General features: G+C 36.4%; 1 non-coding gene across 1 annotated transcript; it reads right to left on the bottom strand.

Annotated features, from left to right (window-relative positions):
• Positions 1 to 16,360: 16,360 nt before the first annotated feature.
• LOC141679763 (small nucleolar RNA R71) lies at positions 16,361 to 16,467 on the bottom strand. Its single transcript, XR_012558178.1, has one exon. It is a non-coding gene; the product is annotated as a small nucleolar RNA R71 (small nucleolar RNA).
• Positions 16,468 to 16,693: the final 226 nt, after the last annotated feature.

Raw genomic sequence — 16,693 nt, 5'->3', positions numbered from 1 at the left:
GTTAGTGGGTTGCGTGTTGGTTTTGGTATGTGCATGTGTGCAATAATTACTGTATGTTTACTGTGCCCACTATTTATGTTTTGACTGATTACACGCTACCAAGTGTAAAAACTGTCGGTTCTAATTTAAAAGAGGCGTTACCATGTGCAGAGTATAAATATCAGAGATAAAAGATTATACAATCTATTACCCACTCTTTTACTTTAATCTTTCTCTCTCTTATTTTGAAGTTCTCTTACAGGCATTTTATCAAACACTTTGCAAATATAAAATTTTCACTTGATTTTTCAACAGAAATGGAACCAAAGGATGTTATTTTTAATGGAGCTAAGTTTGTCCCAAAAAATTATTTTGCTATCTTGAACAAGGATGAAGTTCCTTCAAAACTTCACTTTGTTCAGGATTTCTTGGTTCACAGTGAGATTGGGTATGCTCTGACCCAACCTCAAGCAATCTCTGGTAAACAAGTGCTGGAGTTTTGGAAGACTGGAATCTATGATGATGGAGGTGAAACTGGATCTCCAAGCATCATCTTCTCATTAGGAGAAGATGAGTATATGGAAACTGTTACTATAGTGAGGCAGGCTCTTCATCTGCCTGAAAACTACACTTACAACTCGGCACCTGGAGAATCTATTCTTCAAAACATTATGGCAAGCTTGAGATATGAGAAAAGCTTGTCCAAGCTAGGACAGTTGAAGAGGCCTTCCATCAGGAGGGAATGGAGCTTCTTCTTTGATTGCATCACAAAGACTTTTGCTAACAAATGCTCCAATTTCGATGCCATTCCAATAATGAGTCAACAAATAGGGTATGCACTTTTTAATCAGACTCATTTTGATTATGCATCTGCTGTGTTAGGATATATTGGTGACAGAATGAAGGAAGATGCAAATGTAGTATATTTTGCTAGGTTCTGTCAAATAATTTATAGTTATTGTTGTCCTGATAAGCCACAAGTGTTCAGTGACCTAATGGAACCTTTTAAGTTAAATAAAAGGGCATTTACTGACTTGTTATCTGCTGATAATAAGAAGGAAGTACTAAGACCTCTCCAAATACCCCAATCTATCAAACAGTTCTTAGTCAACACTATCTCGGGCACTTACACAGCCATATTCCCTCATATAGCACCATCACAACCATCCACTACTCAACAACCACAATCTACCTCACAACCACCAACATCAGCACCTGTTGTCAGCACTTCACAGTCGAGACCTAAATCTAAAACCAAACCAACCTCTGGTACTTCTCAAAAGGTGCCAGTTGTAAAATCTGACACATCCTCCAGACCCAAAACCTCAAGAGCTAAATCTGTTCCTCAATCTCCACCAAGGAGAAAGAGAAGGCTGATTTTGAGAGATGAATCAGATGAGGAAGAACAGGTCCAGGTTCCTGCATCAGAACCTGTGACAGAAAAAGCTGAAAAGTCAACTCTTCAGAAGGAGAAATCAGTTGAAGCTTCTGGCATTCAGAAAAGAAAGAGGTCTTCACATTCTGATACAAATCATGTCACCCCTCCATCTAGAAAATCAAAATTGAGGAAGATGAGAGCATGTGTGCATATTGCACAAACTCAATCTGAGGATGCTGAAGATGCTGAGGAAGGGGATCAGGAATCTCTGATCTCATCAGAATCTATTGTGATTGAAGCTCTGCCAGCAGCTGAAGAAGTTCTGATTCAGGAATCTGAAATTCCTGAAGTCCATATATCAGAACCTGTACAAGACTCTATAATTTATCCACCTCACTCTCCAATCAAAGCTACATATGATGTTGAGGAACAAGAGACAAGTCCTGAAATAGATATTCATAATTTGAATATACCTACTGTTCTATATCTGGAAGCTCTAACTACAAAACAGCCGACTCCTGTTACATCTCCAATTTTACAGGCTGAGATACCAACAACACCAATTCTTGATCTTGGAACTGAAGATCAGAATTTAGACAAAGCTGCAACTGCTGCAGAGTCTCCTCCAGCCACACACACCTTGGTGTTATCTGAAGATGAGGAGATTCTAGCAAGTTCTGGAGAGTCAGCTCCAGTAAACACTCCAGTGCCTACAGGAAAGGAGGCATTATTCCAGTTTCAGAAAGAGGTTGCTCCAGTTCCATGGGAGGAAACCTTTAGAGGGCCTGACTGGATGCATAAATGGAATGATACTGATTTTATTCCCAACCCATTTGTTCTGATAGAACATGTTTCAAAAGCTGATGAGTTTCTGACAAGTTCTGACTTCAAGCATCAACTAAAGGTCACTACTCTCAGTACAAGAACTCTACAAGGTCAACACTCCAAGACTCATGCAAAGGTTAATAAACTTCAGGAAATAGCTGATAAGCTAGCCATGATGCAAGATCTAGACAAGAAGAGGTTTATCAGATCAATTTAAGAAAAAATGGATGCTATTGAGCTTGTTCAAGCCAAGTAGCAGACCCAACTGGATGAGGTATTACAAAATCAAGCTGCTCAACAGACTCGGTTAAATGAGATCCAATCTTTAGTGGAACTCCTTCTTTCTCTACTCCTGACAGATGATGCCAAAAAGGGGGAGAAGGTAGTTAAGTCCAAATGCTCACCAAACCAAACACTGAAGAAAAATGATGATCATGGAGATGACCAGGGAAACTATGAAAAGAGTAGAGGTCAAAGTCAAGGGAAGCAGCTGAGCAGAATTCCCACTCAACAGACAAGTTCTCAACAGAGAATGTATGGTAGCAAGAACTCTAATAGATCTGCTATGCAAGGGAGGAATAAGAAAGGAAAGAAGCCAACAGAGCAGGATGTTCCTTTGTTGATCACAAATGTTGATACTTCAAATACTGATGATCAAGTTCTGACAACTACTTCTGATGTGATAGTCCAAGATGGAAGCCAAGATTCACAGAAGTTTTTGCAGACTTTGAAAGTCAAAGGAAAGAAAGCAACATTCTTCTATAAAGATCCCAAAATTCAATCTGTTGATGACGAATTGGCCAAGAGACTATTCCTTAAGGATAATCCAGGAGTGAATTTAGAGGACTTAAGAGAAGAAGAAGCTAAATTTGCTGCAGAGAAGAGCAAACCCAAGTCAAAAGCTTCTGATGCTAAAAAGCCACCAAGGCCAAAAGAAAAGGGGATTGTGATAAGAGAAAGATCTGACACAGAGATTCCTAGATCAAGGACTAGATCTCAAACTACTACTGATCCCAAAGACAAGGGAAAAGGAAAAGGTGGGGAGACAGTCAAGAAACAGAAGATGAAGATTCCTCAAATTCTGATGGATCCTGTGTGCAAGATGGTTCAAGTCTTTGATGATGCTGCTGTTGAAGATGAAACAGTTGAAACTCTGAAGAGAAAGAGGATGACAGAAGAATCTAAGACAACCTCTGACATAGCTTAAGTTGTTTAGAGTGAAGAAGTTCAGAAGTTAATAAATCCTGAAGATATTTTAGAATAGCAAGCTACAGATGAAACTGTAAATCCTGACCAGTTCATCAAGACATCAACCTCTGACACTGCTCAAGTTGACATAGACAGCTTAACATTAGAAGACAAGGAGAAGCTGATATGGAACAAGTCTATTCCAGTTTAGCCTAAGACAAATCAGATGTTGAATCAACTTGCAGCATTTGGGGTAAAAGCCAAGCAAGCTAGAGACACTTCTGGATTAGGTTCTAACAGAGAGAAATTCCAGACTGGGATAGAAGTTGATATTAGAGATCCATTCACATTGACTGACAAGCCATATGAAGAGATCACACAGAAGCACCTTGACAAAGTGCTTTCTGCTCAAGTAGTGATGGATACTCATGATGGTTATGAAGAAAAAGAGAAATTAATCTTATTTCTGAATGATGGCAAAACTTATAGATTATCTGACTCTGATGTGCTGACGAAATCTATCAAAGAGCTCCAATATATTCATTATCTACTGGAGGTAAATTCTGATGTTACCAGGAAATGGTCAGAATATATTCTGAAGACAATAAGAGATTTACTCAGAATTTCTGGTACAAGAATGACAGAGTATACTCCAATGATGGCTGAGGATGATGGAAGAGAAATTCCTATGAGGAAGAATTCTGCTAAGGTAGAAGTAATTCTGAAATGAAGATGCTTATGTTATAATGAAGATTCTACACATCCAAGGGTAATCAGACTGGGAGATGGACTTGAAAGAAATCCAATTTCTGCACTCAGAGCTGCCATATATCAGATTGGTGATACTGAAGATGAAGGACTGCAGTAATTCAAAGCTCAGTTACTTGAAGTTAAAAGAAATACATAGACCAAGCTGGTATCAGACTTTGTAAGGAATCCTTATGGATTCAGGATGATTCAGTGAATTTGGTAAAAGCTGCATGGACTGTAAGTTGTATTTAGTTGTGCATATAAACTCTCATTGCATTTGTACTTAAATGTTTTTGACATCATCAAATCTATAAACTTGTATATTTTTATAATTTACAAGTTGGGGAGATTGTTAGATATATTTGTGATGTCATTTCTAATCTGATTTGTTTAGTTTCAGAACTTACTATCAGAACTTAACTGGAAATCAGAACTTACTGAAGACAGGAAGTTATCAGAACTTAAGCCATCTGGACTTACATCAGAACTTAAGTACGGATACACTTCATGGATGAAAAGCGGCTGATTTACAGGATAGGATCTGGATTAAACAAAAGAAGATATGCTTGGAGAGTTGTACAACTAAAGGACTATAGTAGATAATCTCTGATTGATGTATTTTAGGAAACAGAACATATGATATCAATTAGGAGATATCTTGTAACTGTGTAGTATATAAAAACACAGATTAGGGTTTACACTATATGTGTTATCATTCACGAGAATATTATTCATTATAACCCTAGCAGCTCTTAGTGATATCATACATCACTGAGAGAGTAGATTAAACCTACTATAACAGAGTTTGATATATTGAATAAACTTGTTTTTTGTTACATACTTGTGTTTATAATCGAATTGATTGTAGATACTATATTCAACCCCCTTCTATAGTATCATTGAGGCCTAACAATTTCTATTGCGGCCTTATTGCAAGATAGTTGGTGGAAGATCAGTGATGCCCGGGTCTTAAGAAGTGCTTGGAGCCATATTACCTCGCAGTTTGTTAGTGCCATAGCACAATATTCCGCTTCAGCCGAGGAGCAAGCCACAACTGTTTGTTTTTTTATTTTCCAAGAAATGGGGCTGGAGCCAATCAGAACACAGAAACCAGTTGTAGATCTTCGTATCATAGGGCATGTAGCCCAATCACTATCACAGTAAGCATGAAGTTCTACAGCTGAGTTAGAGGATAAGAGTATACCTAGAGTTTGTGTGCCCACAAGGTATCTGAGGAGATGAACAGCAGCTTCCATATGAGAAGTGCACGGATGTTGCATAAAATGAGTAAGAATGTGCACTGTGTGGATAATGTTAGGGCCTGACATAGTCAAGAAGATCAATTTTCCCAGCAAGCGTTGATATGGATGAGGATCAATCAAAGGCTTACCGACTTCCTTTATCAGCCTAAGGTGTACATCAATTAGAATTTTCATTGGTGTTGTTCACTGCATATTAAACTCTTGCAAAAGGTCAATTAAGTACTTATGTTGAGAGACAAAGAATCCTGCAGATGACCTATCAACTTCAAGGCCCAAAAATATCGAAGATTTCCCAAATTCTTTATATGGAATGTGGTTGATAACATGGTTTTGAGACCTTCAATGTATGCTCTTGAATTACCAGCTAGGAGTATATCATCTACGTACACCAAAATTAGAGTCAACGTACAAGTAGTCGTCTTGGTAAGCAAGCTGTAATCTGATTTTGATTGGACAAAATCAAGATCATGTAGTATGGTGGAGAGCTTTGAAAACCAGAGATGGGGTGCCTGTTTGAGGCCATACAATGACTTTTTCAGTCAACATATTTGAGAGTTGTCAACAATAGGAAATGGTTCGCCTTGTGAGATAGAAATTCTGCAGCCTAAATGAGTATAACCCAATGGCATTTTCATGTAAACCGTTTCATGCAACACTCCATGTAAGAACGCATTTGTAACATCTATTTACTCTAAAATCCAGTCATTTATTGCTGCCACTGCTAACTGTTGGTCAGACTTCGTAGCTGTATGAACAGTTACGTGATAACTCAATACAAGAATAACACCAGAACATGACATGTTAATAATACTATAACTACACAAGAAATCAGAAGAAATGAAGACAAGGAAAATACAAAGAATCAAAAGATTAGAAAAAAGCTTGAAGTTTGTTTACAGGTCACTGAAAGAAGTTCATTAATATGATCATGCCTTCGTGAAGAATAAAGGTTAAAGACTTTCAGGATTTCAAAAATGATGCAGATTCAGAACAAACTGCGAGAACGAACTCGGAAGTGATTGCAAGACCAAGTCTTGGCTCAGCTCCCCATCCATGGCAAAACCAAGTTGTCCAAGACGTTCAATCAAATTGATCATCTTAAGTACATGGTCATTCACAGATGATCCCTCAGACATCCTACAACCGAACAATTCCTTCGATATCTCATATCGAGCTGTCCTCCCTGCCACATCATACAACTCTTGTAGATGCATAAGGATAGTGTGAGCATCCATATGCTCATGTTGCTTCTGTAGCTCAATGTTCATGGAAGCTAGCATGATGTATTGAGCAACATTTGTATCATCTATCCACTTATGATACACAATATTTTCATCATTATGTGCATCGCTAGCAGGTTCAGTAGGCTTAGGTGAGTCAAGCACATATTCCAGCTTCTCAACCCTGAGAACAATTCTCAAGTTTCGAAGCCAGTCAGCAAAATTAGGACCAGTCAACTTGTGAGCATCTAGTATACTCCGGAGTGATAGTATAGAAGACATAATGACTATAGTAAATCTCTAAATGATGAACACATAACAACACTTAGCAAATATTCAATTTCATTTCAAGACACTATATGAATCGGGTCTTTATTCATAAGTGTCTCCCATTAGTTTATCTAATTTATACAACCCCTAAGTGAAAATTAAGCATTCATAATGCTAGTGGGAATAGGGATCCTACATTCCATCACACAACCTCGGCTGTAGCACGAACCATCATGTGATGTTTAATAGGCAGATAACTCTTGTCAATTACATCTTATGTTATTCCCTAATAAAACTTTAGCCTCTTGAATAATTGAGTCACGGCTGCAGCATGACAAACTCAATATTCTAAGTCAAGTCTAACCCAACATTTCGTACAATTGAATCAGTCTCCAACGGCCCACGGCTGTAGCATGTAACGACCTTTAGATTCTAATTCAATGTACACATCTCTATGTAATAGACAAGTATTTCTTATTTCCAAATCAAAGCCCTCAGATGTAGCACGAAATGACAATGATTTAAAAATAAGAACCACTTTCTACCATATTGAAAGGCTATGACTGACACAAGCCCGTTGTGTCACTGGCCAATTACTACTTGATATTATTTAATTTTAGAGAGATTATATTATATTACAATCATAATCATATTATAAAGAGCTTCTTCCTTTTAAATTAAATATTTCAAATCAATAATCGATAATCAGATGATTCCTAGATCGGGGGGAGCATTGTCAAGAGACATCACTTAATACCCCTTTCTTACAGATAAAAATATGCTTTTGACAGAATCATCCTTTCTCTCAATATTGAAAATTCATATTTAATTACGTATTTCATAAACACAAGAATCTCATGATTGTATTCATAATATTATTGTTAAGGCAAGAAACGATTCCTATTCTAGATTTTCTAGAGCACGCCTTATATTGATTTAAGTTCACCTAAATCTCTCATCGCATGGTAAACATAGGCATATATCTCATATATAAAATTAAATAAACAAGTAAATATAAAGTGCAATAAAGTAAATGTGTTTGGTTATGGCCCCATCCTATGTGATCTTTATCAAGCTCATGATAAATGATGTGGATCTCTCCACAAATAAAGAAAGAAGAAGAAGAAAAGGGATAAGAGAAGAAGAGGATATTTCAAAAGAACACGATCAATCCAGAAACGTGAACTTTGAATCTCAAATTGCTTAGATCAATCCAGAAACTAAGTAATTCGAATCTAACCTTCAAAATAATCCAGTAATTGAAGTTTAGAGGGAAGAAAAACTACTCATAGTTTATCTCAAAACAAAAGTTTTATATCATCCATTGTCTCCCTTAAAAGATTACATGAGAAGGGTATTTATAGGCTTAGACAATAACCCAAACCCAATAGGATTTCAAGAGAAATTCAATATCAGCTTGAAATAGCCAATATCTGAATCCTTCCAGGAAATAAATTTAAAAACCAAATCTGAATAGAAAAAAGACAAAAACCAAATCCAAATAGGAAAATAAAATCCTAAGTGCTTAAAACAAGAAAAACCCTTTCAAGTGAAAGGTAAAAACTAGCAAGCAAAATTCGAATTAATAATTATATAATAATCAGCTACTTGTCCAACTTCATGCATCGCTCCTTGATTCTTTGTTGTCCAAGTAAGCTCCATAACCAATGTTTGCATTCTCTCCAATTGAACATCATAACTAGTACACATAGCCAAATCCCAATTAACATATTCATTCTTTGATCCTCATCAATAAAGATCAAGGTCAATCTAATATGGTGATGGAAATAAATACAACTACTTATTACATAAGTCTTCTTCTTTGTTTAGACTTCTTGTATGCCTCGTCTTCTTCTTTGTATCACCTCCATTGGATAGCCTTCTTGAGTCTTCAATTACATTACATAGATTGAAAGTAAAACTAATCTAATGAACTTACAAGAATAACTCGAGTTACATTCGAGATTTATGATTACAAAGATTGACGACATGCAAGTCGTATTTAAAACCAAAACAAAAACCATTACACTAAGGTCGAAAGGCCAAAACCATCCACCATGCTCATACAACATATAAAAGCATGTTAAAACACATAATCTGATCTTAACATATCATATTATCCATGATCTAATCATAAAAAAAAATATGACAAAAATCAGAAAAATCATAATTAAATCAGAAAAACAAGAATCACTGTTTACGGGCAGTAAACGATGTCAAACGCCTTAGAGACGAGTCGTTGATAGATTTTGCTATCAGTTTTGTTCAGACGCTCGTTTACCTATGGAATAGGGTATTCGTTTGCGTAAATCGGACACCAGACCCAGATTTCAGCAAATCTGCAGCAGCCAATTCAGAATCCATATCTAATATGATTCTCATAATTAGAACAAACATAAATCATGTATATGTTAGTATATATACAGATTAAATAATCATCTTATGATTCTACAACTCACATGAGTATCATATATTCAAAACCATACATATATAAGCATATTATATCAACATCAAATCATGGCGAATCACGTACATGCTCATATATCGAAAACAGTTAAACACATAAACGAATTAAAAACTTTTCGCAAGTAGCTCTGATACCATTGAAGGGTTTTTAGCACATAAACGCAATGAAAACGTAAATTTAAATCTTAAATAAAAAAACCGAAACCCTCCGCAGGATCCATGCGAAAAATAATATTTAATTCGTAGTTCAGTCTGTTTACCTTAAGAAGCTTTACGTTAATGGAAAGATGGAGGTCTTTAATAGCGATCCAAGAACGATGAACGGAGATCCCTAGCAGCTGCTCCTCAAGTGTGAAGCACTCCACCGGTATCCACCAAGAGTACAATGTGATGGAGGAGGAAGAGGTTGACAGAATTAGTTGCCTCCCTCTTGTTCTACTTTAGAATTAGGGTTAATTATTTGGGTTGAGGCAAATAGTGTTTATAATAGTATATTTATAGGCAAAATTTTCAGTTGAAAATTTTCCATAAAATATTATTATTATTAATCCTTTAATTGATTATTCTTATTAACCAATTAACTAATAATTAAAACATCTTTTAATCATTAATCCCTTTTCTGAACACTTTAGAAAAATAACTCTCTCACTTGATTTAATTTCCAAAATTAAATTCTTAATTAATAATATTAAGAATTAATTAAATCTCATTTAATCAATTATTAAATCTGCTAATTAATTATTTATTTCACAAATAAATAATTACCAGCCATTATTAATTAATTCCTCCACCATTAAATCATTCTCTTTTATGGTGTGACCCTGTAGGTTCAATATTAAGCCGGTAGTAGAAATAAATAATAATAAAACTATTTTATCATTATTTATATAAATTCTCTAATTCATTAAATATGATTAATTAATAAATTAATCATATTTATTCTACATCCTGAGGGATACTTCTCAGCATATCGCGACTATCCGGATAATACGAATTCACTGCTTAGAATACCAAGAACCTATTCAGTGAGTAGTTACCGTATAATCAATTCCTTCTACCCTGCAATGTCACGATTAAATACAAGGCATGAAACTTGTGTCAAGCCTATCTTATTTAATCATATGCTTTCCCATTCACTATGCTTAGTTCTAATTAATGTAAATTAGAAACTCCTTTCTAATTTCATTCACTCTGGCCAGAGATTCCTGAACTAGCATAAGTGGATCAGCATTGAACATTCTCTTCCTTCACTGGAAGGGGTAGATCCTTTATTGATCATACACTATCTTCGTGTACAAATTCCTAAACCCAGTAGAGCCCTTGTAATTGTCCCTGGAGACTAAGAACTAAACCAAAGCATAGTTCAGTGTACACAAGATGACTATGATGACCTCAAGTCTAAGGATACTTCTACAACTATCACTATGTGAACAACTGCTAACACGTGGGTGAACTCCATCAGTTGTTCAGCTGTGTGAGTCATATTCAGTGAACTTATTCTATAATAAGCACCTACATACTAGCTATAGTGTCACCACACAAATGTCTATGAGAACATACATCCTTCATAATGAAGCAAGCATAGTATGTACCGATCTTTGCGGATTAATAATTACCAGTTAGTAATCCTACAACCAGGAAATATTTAAGTTTGGAGTTATCATCTTTTAGGTCTCATTATTATGATCTCATCATAATCCATAAAAAGCTTTACTCTAAACTATGGTATATCTTATTTAAACACTTAAATAGATAAAGCCCACAATAAAACCAAAACAAGTCTTTTATTAATATCAATGAAATCAAAAACAGATTACATAAAAGTTATTCCTAAATCATCATACACTATTGGACTTAGGACAGATCTCTTTCAGAAGATGCATTTAAGGATGCAGATTGGGTCATGGCTATGCAAGAAGAATTGAATGAGTTTGAAAGAAATGAAGTATGGAAGCTGGTGCCTAGACCTAAGAACAGGTCAATTGTAGGCACACAGTGGGTCTTTAGAAATAAAACTGATTCTGATGGAACGATCATCAGAAACAAGGAAAGATTGGTGGCTAAAGGATATTCCCAACATGAAGGTATTGACTATGATGAGACATTTGCTCCTGTTGCTAGGCTGGAAGCAATCAGAATCTTCTTGGCATATGCTGCTTACAAGAAGTTCAAGGTCTTCCAGATGGATGTCAAAAGTGCATTTCTCAATGGAGAACTTGAAGAGGAAGTCTATGTTGAACAACCACCAGGATTTGTGGATCCTAAACATCCTGACTATGTTTACAGACTTGATAAAGCACTCTATAGACTGAAACAAGCACCTAGAGCATGGTATGAAACCCTTGCTCAGTTTCTACTTGAAAGTGGATTTAAAAGAGGTACAATAGATAAAACCTTATTTTATCTGAATAAAGGTAAAGATTTGCTTTTAGTTCAAATTTATGTGGATGATATCATTTTTGGATCAACTAATCAAACACTGTGTGATAAGTTTTCAAAGTTGATGCAATCAAGATATCAGATGAGTATGATGGGAGAGATGAGCTATTTTCTAGGCTTGCAAATTAAACAGACTGATAATGGCATCTATATTAATCAGTCCAAGTACACGAGAAATCTATTAAAGAGGTTTAATATGCAAGAAAGTGCAACTGCAAGTACTCCTATGGCAACTGCTACAAAACTTGATCCTCATGAAGGTACAACAGTTGATGTCACAAGCTACAGAGGTATGATTGGTTCTCTTTTATACCTAACTGCTAGTAGGCCAGACATTATGTTTGCCACTTGTTTGTGTGCAAAATTTCAGGCAAATCCAAGGGAGCCACATCTAATTGTAGTAAAGAGAATTTTCAGATACCTCAAGGGTACTGTTTCACTTCGACTTTGGTATGCAAGGGAAGCTGATTTTGCACTATGTGGTTAGTTAGATGCTGATTTTGCAGGATGCAAAATAGACAGGAAGAGTACATCAGGAAGCTGTCAGTTTTTGGGAGGCAGATTAGTCTCATGGTTCAGCAAGAAGCATAAATCTATTTCTACTTCAACTGCTGAGGCTGAATATATTGCAGCTGGAAGTTGTTGTGCTCAGTTGTTATGGATGAGGAATCAGCTCATGGACTGTGGATTATCATTTTCAAAAATTCCTATTTATTGTGATAATCAAAGTACTATTGCTATGACAGGAAATCTAGTGTAACACTCTCTTACAAAACACATCAGTATCAGATATCACTGCATAAGAGAGCATGTCATGGAAGGAACCATAGAACTTCATTTTGTTCCTACTGATCAGCAGCTGGATGATATCTTCACAAAGCCATTACCTGAAGCAACATTTACAAAGCTTGTGAATGAACTTGGTCTGGAATACAACTGTGGTAAATTCAACAAACACTGGCTTTTCCTTTGAAAATAAGGGCCAAAGATATGAAGTTGATGCTGATATTATGCTTAAAGCCTTGAGATTTCTTGCCCTTGATGGTGCTCCTAATACTCATATCACTGAGCAGCTGTTTGATATGCTAAGGTCCTTAGGCTATTAAGGAGAAATCACAACCATTGGAAAACTGACCAGAACTAAACTGAAAAGAGAGTGGAACTTTTTCTTTGACTGCATCAATAGGTGTTTCTTGAATAAGATAACAAATTTTGATGCTCTTCCATCCACATATCTGAGAATTGGGTGCTCTCTTCTTTACTCTGGTAATTTTGATTATGGTAATTGTTAGTCTCTAAACACATGCTAATATTAAACACAAGTATACGAGTTCGCAAGTAGTATAAGATATAAATCAGATTCGTTCCCACAGAGACTGTATTGGTTAACTATCTAAATTACGCACCTAAGCAACAATGTATGGTTATTATTTAATGCTAAGACTATAAAAAAATGGGTTTTGATTAAACTAAGAGATTATACTAAATAACATTAACTAAGAGAATAAAATAGACTGGATTAATATATATGAAAAACATGGGATTCTAACTTCATTAAATACTTCATTCAATAACCTTATTATTCTCAACCTTAGCATGAAATGGTGATGACGCTAATCAGACAACACGAAACTTATAAACGCCAACTTTCGTTGCACGAGTACTATTCTAACAGACATCCACAAAAGAGATAGAAGCTAAATAAGCACCAATTATATTGAGACTCTATATGTCTATAGAATTTGACAACATAACAGTTTAAGCACAAGTTATCTATCGTGATTACATAGGGCAAGTAAGATGGGTAAAATAACCTACGAATCATGCATAACAATACATGAACCTATGCTAGCATGGCAAGTTCTAAATCCTTAAATTCACTTTCGCTTCATTAAGAATTAACACACTATCTTATAAGTTCGTGATGCTCATAAGATGAATAAGCACAACCATAACTAGGATATCATACAATCACCACACACTAAGGCATTAAATAAATTAACTAAAGAAATCCATAAATAAATCCGCTAGAACCCCACGATAACGATTAGCCCATAATTGAACTCATCGCCAATGTGGGTTCTAATGAAAACATGATATAGCAAACGTAGTCTTTATACGAATAATTAACCAAAGTACACACAAGAATATAGGTTCAAACAAGCATCCAAATTACAACTCTAAACAAAGATTCACAAGAATAAACTAGATCATCTTCGCCTTTGTTGTATTGTGCCAAAAAGATCTCCTGCCGTCTTCTCCCTTCCTTGATGTCTTGAAAACTCTGAATCTCTGAATATATATAAAAAAACGACCTAAGTTATGTTTATATAGCATTCCATGCATTCCCAAGAGTCCAGAATTTGAATTGCAAAAGAATCAGGATTTTTAATTCCCGGCCCAGCGCGGGCGCGCGCTTCACCAGCGTGGGCGCGCTGACTTTCTGTTCCCTGGCACGGCCGCGCGCAACATCAGCGCGGGCGCTGATAAGTGGCATTTTATACCACTTAGAACGTCTTATAATAGCTTAAATTGGTGTCTTGAAATCAAGTATTTTGTGTATTTGATGCATTTTTCTAGTGTTTGTGCATTTCAGGGTATTAGTTGCATTTCGGGAGAGAATTCATCAATAATAAGCCTTTGCATGTGTTTAGCATTGCAAGTGGGAAGATGGGAGCAGATTGCAGCAAAAAAATGGAGCAAAACAGATCATTTTTCCAGAAAGGGTCTGAGCGCCCGCTCAGCACGCGCAGGAAGCTGAGCGCCTGCTCAGCTATGCTGAGCGGCCGCGCAGGGTCGTAATTCAGAATAATTATTTTAGACTCCTATTTCTGTTTGGCTTCCAACTTCTGAGCTATCTGGGTTTTATGGGACTCTTATATAAGTAGATTTCAGAGACGTTTCATTAGGTTGGATCGTAGTATTAATCGAAGAGCGAAGGAGATAAGGAAGAAGACCGTTTTAGCACACCGCAACGAAGAGGAAGCATATTTTCTTGTGATTCTTTATTTCGTTGTAACGTTGGATGCTAGTTTTCTTGCTTTGAACCTAATTACTCTTGTGACGTACTCTTGTTTAATATAATTATTTTAGTTACTATTCTCTTGTATTTATTTATCATGTTTTCATATGAACCCATGATGACGATGAGTGCTAACATGGGCTAATCGTGATCATGGGATCGTAACGGATTTACTATAGAAATCTTTAGTTAGTTGTTTAATACCTTGGTGTGTGACGATTGTATGATATCTAGTATTGGTTGTGCTTATTCGTCTTATGTGCGTCGCGAACATATAAGATAGGGTGTTAATCTCTTGTGAAGCGATGGTGGATCTTGAGATTTAGAACTTGCCATGCTAGCATAGGTTCATGTACGAGTATGCATGATTAGTGGGTAACTCTAACCGTTTTATTCGCCCTGTGTAATCAAAATGAATAACTTGTTCTTAAATCGTTATGTTGTCAATTTCTGTAGACATATAGGGACTCAACATAATTGATGCCTATTCAACTTCTATCTTAATTGTGGATGTTTGGTAGAATGGTATTAGTACAATGAAAGATGGCTTTTATCAGTTTTGTGCTATTCGATTAATATCATCACTGTTGCATGCTAAGGGTAATAACAATGACTATTGAAGGAAGTAGTAATGAAGTTGTGATCTCATGAGTGTTTTAATATTGTTAATTCTAAGTGTTAATTAAGTACTTAATTCTAGTAGTTAATTGTAGTTAATAATTAGTTAATCAAATCTAAGTGTTACTGTCTTAACATTGAGAAGTAATCATACATTTGTGAGTGAGTTTAATTGAACATAATTAGTTTGAGTCTCTGTGGGAACGAACTAGAAAGTATTCTATATTACTTGCGAACTTGTATACTTGCGTGTATTATTAGCGCGTGATTTCGGCCTAACAAGTTTTTGGCGCCGCTGCCTGGGACTTGGCGTATTTGTTTAGTTTATGTACTTACCATCATTGGTCATTAGGACTCAGTGATTAAGACGTGTTACTTATTATTTCTGGTTGTGTTTCAGGTACTTTAGCGAGCGTTTATGCAAACTCGTTCTCGTACTCGCAAGAGGACTTTAGATACAGCTGAGGAGACAGTCGAAGTTCTTGATATTCCGGAGACCATAGATTTTGAAGATTCGGATTCAGGAAGTGAGCAAAAAGAGCCAGTAATCATGGATGATCGTATTGTTCCGGCAGATCCAGCTCTTATGGACTTTTCTCGGCCTAAAATTGATAACATTCAGTCAAGCATTCTTCATCTGGCTATTCAGGCTAACACCTTTGAAATCAAGCCGGGCACTATTCAGATGGTGCAGAATTCTGTTTTTTTTGGAGGTGCTGCGACTGAAGACCCCAACATGCACATAAGGAATTTTGTCGAGATCTGCAGTACTTTCAAATATAATGGTGTGACTAATGAGGCTATCAAACTGAGGCTTTTTCCATTCTCTCTGAGGGATAAATCTAAGGACTGGTTACATTCTGAACCAGCTGGGTCCATCACTACTTGGCAAGATCTTGCGCAAAAGTTTCTGGTGAAGTTTTATCCAATGGCAAAGACTGCTGCTATGAGGAGTGCTCTTACTCAGTTTGCGCAGCAACCTACAGAATCTATGAGCGAAGCTTGGGAGCGCTACAAGGAGATGTTGAGAAAGTGTCCACATCATGGAATGCCCGATTGGATGGTGATCACTGGTTTCTATAATGGTTTGGGGGCCCAATCTCGGCCCATGCTCGATGCAGCAGCTGGAGGTGCCTTGTGGGTTAAGAGCTATACTGAAGCTTATAATCTTATTGTGACTATGGATGCAAATGAACATCAAAAACCAACTCAAAGGATGATGCCTGGGAAGGTAGCAGGTATTCTGGAAGTCGATGCAGCCACAGCTATTGCAGCG

Source organism: Apium graveolens, chromosome 1, assembly GCF_009905375.1.
Source record: "Apium graveolens cultivar Ventura chromosome 1, ASM990537v1, whole genome shotgun sequence".
NCBI lineage: Eukaryota > Viridiplantae > Streptophyta > Magnoliopsida > Apiales > Apiaceae > Apium > Apium graveolens.
Note: the sequence above shows the minus strand (reverse complement) of the source record. Positions and strands in the feature narration are given on the sequence as shown.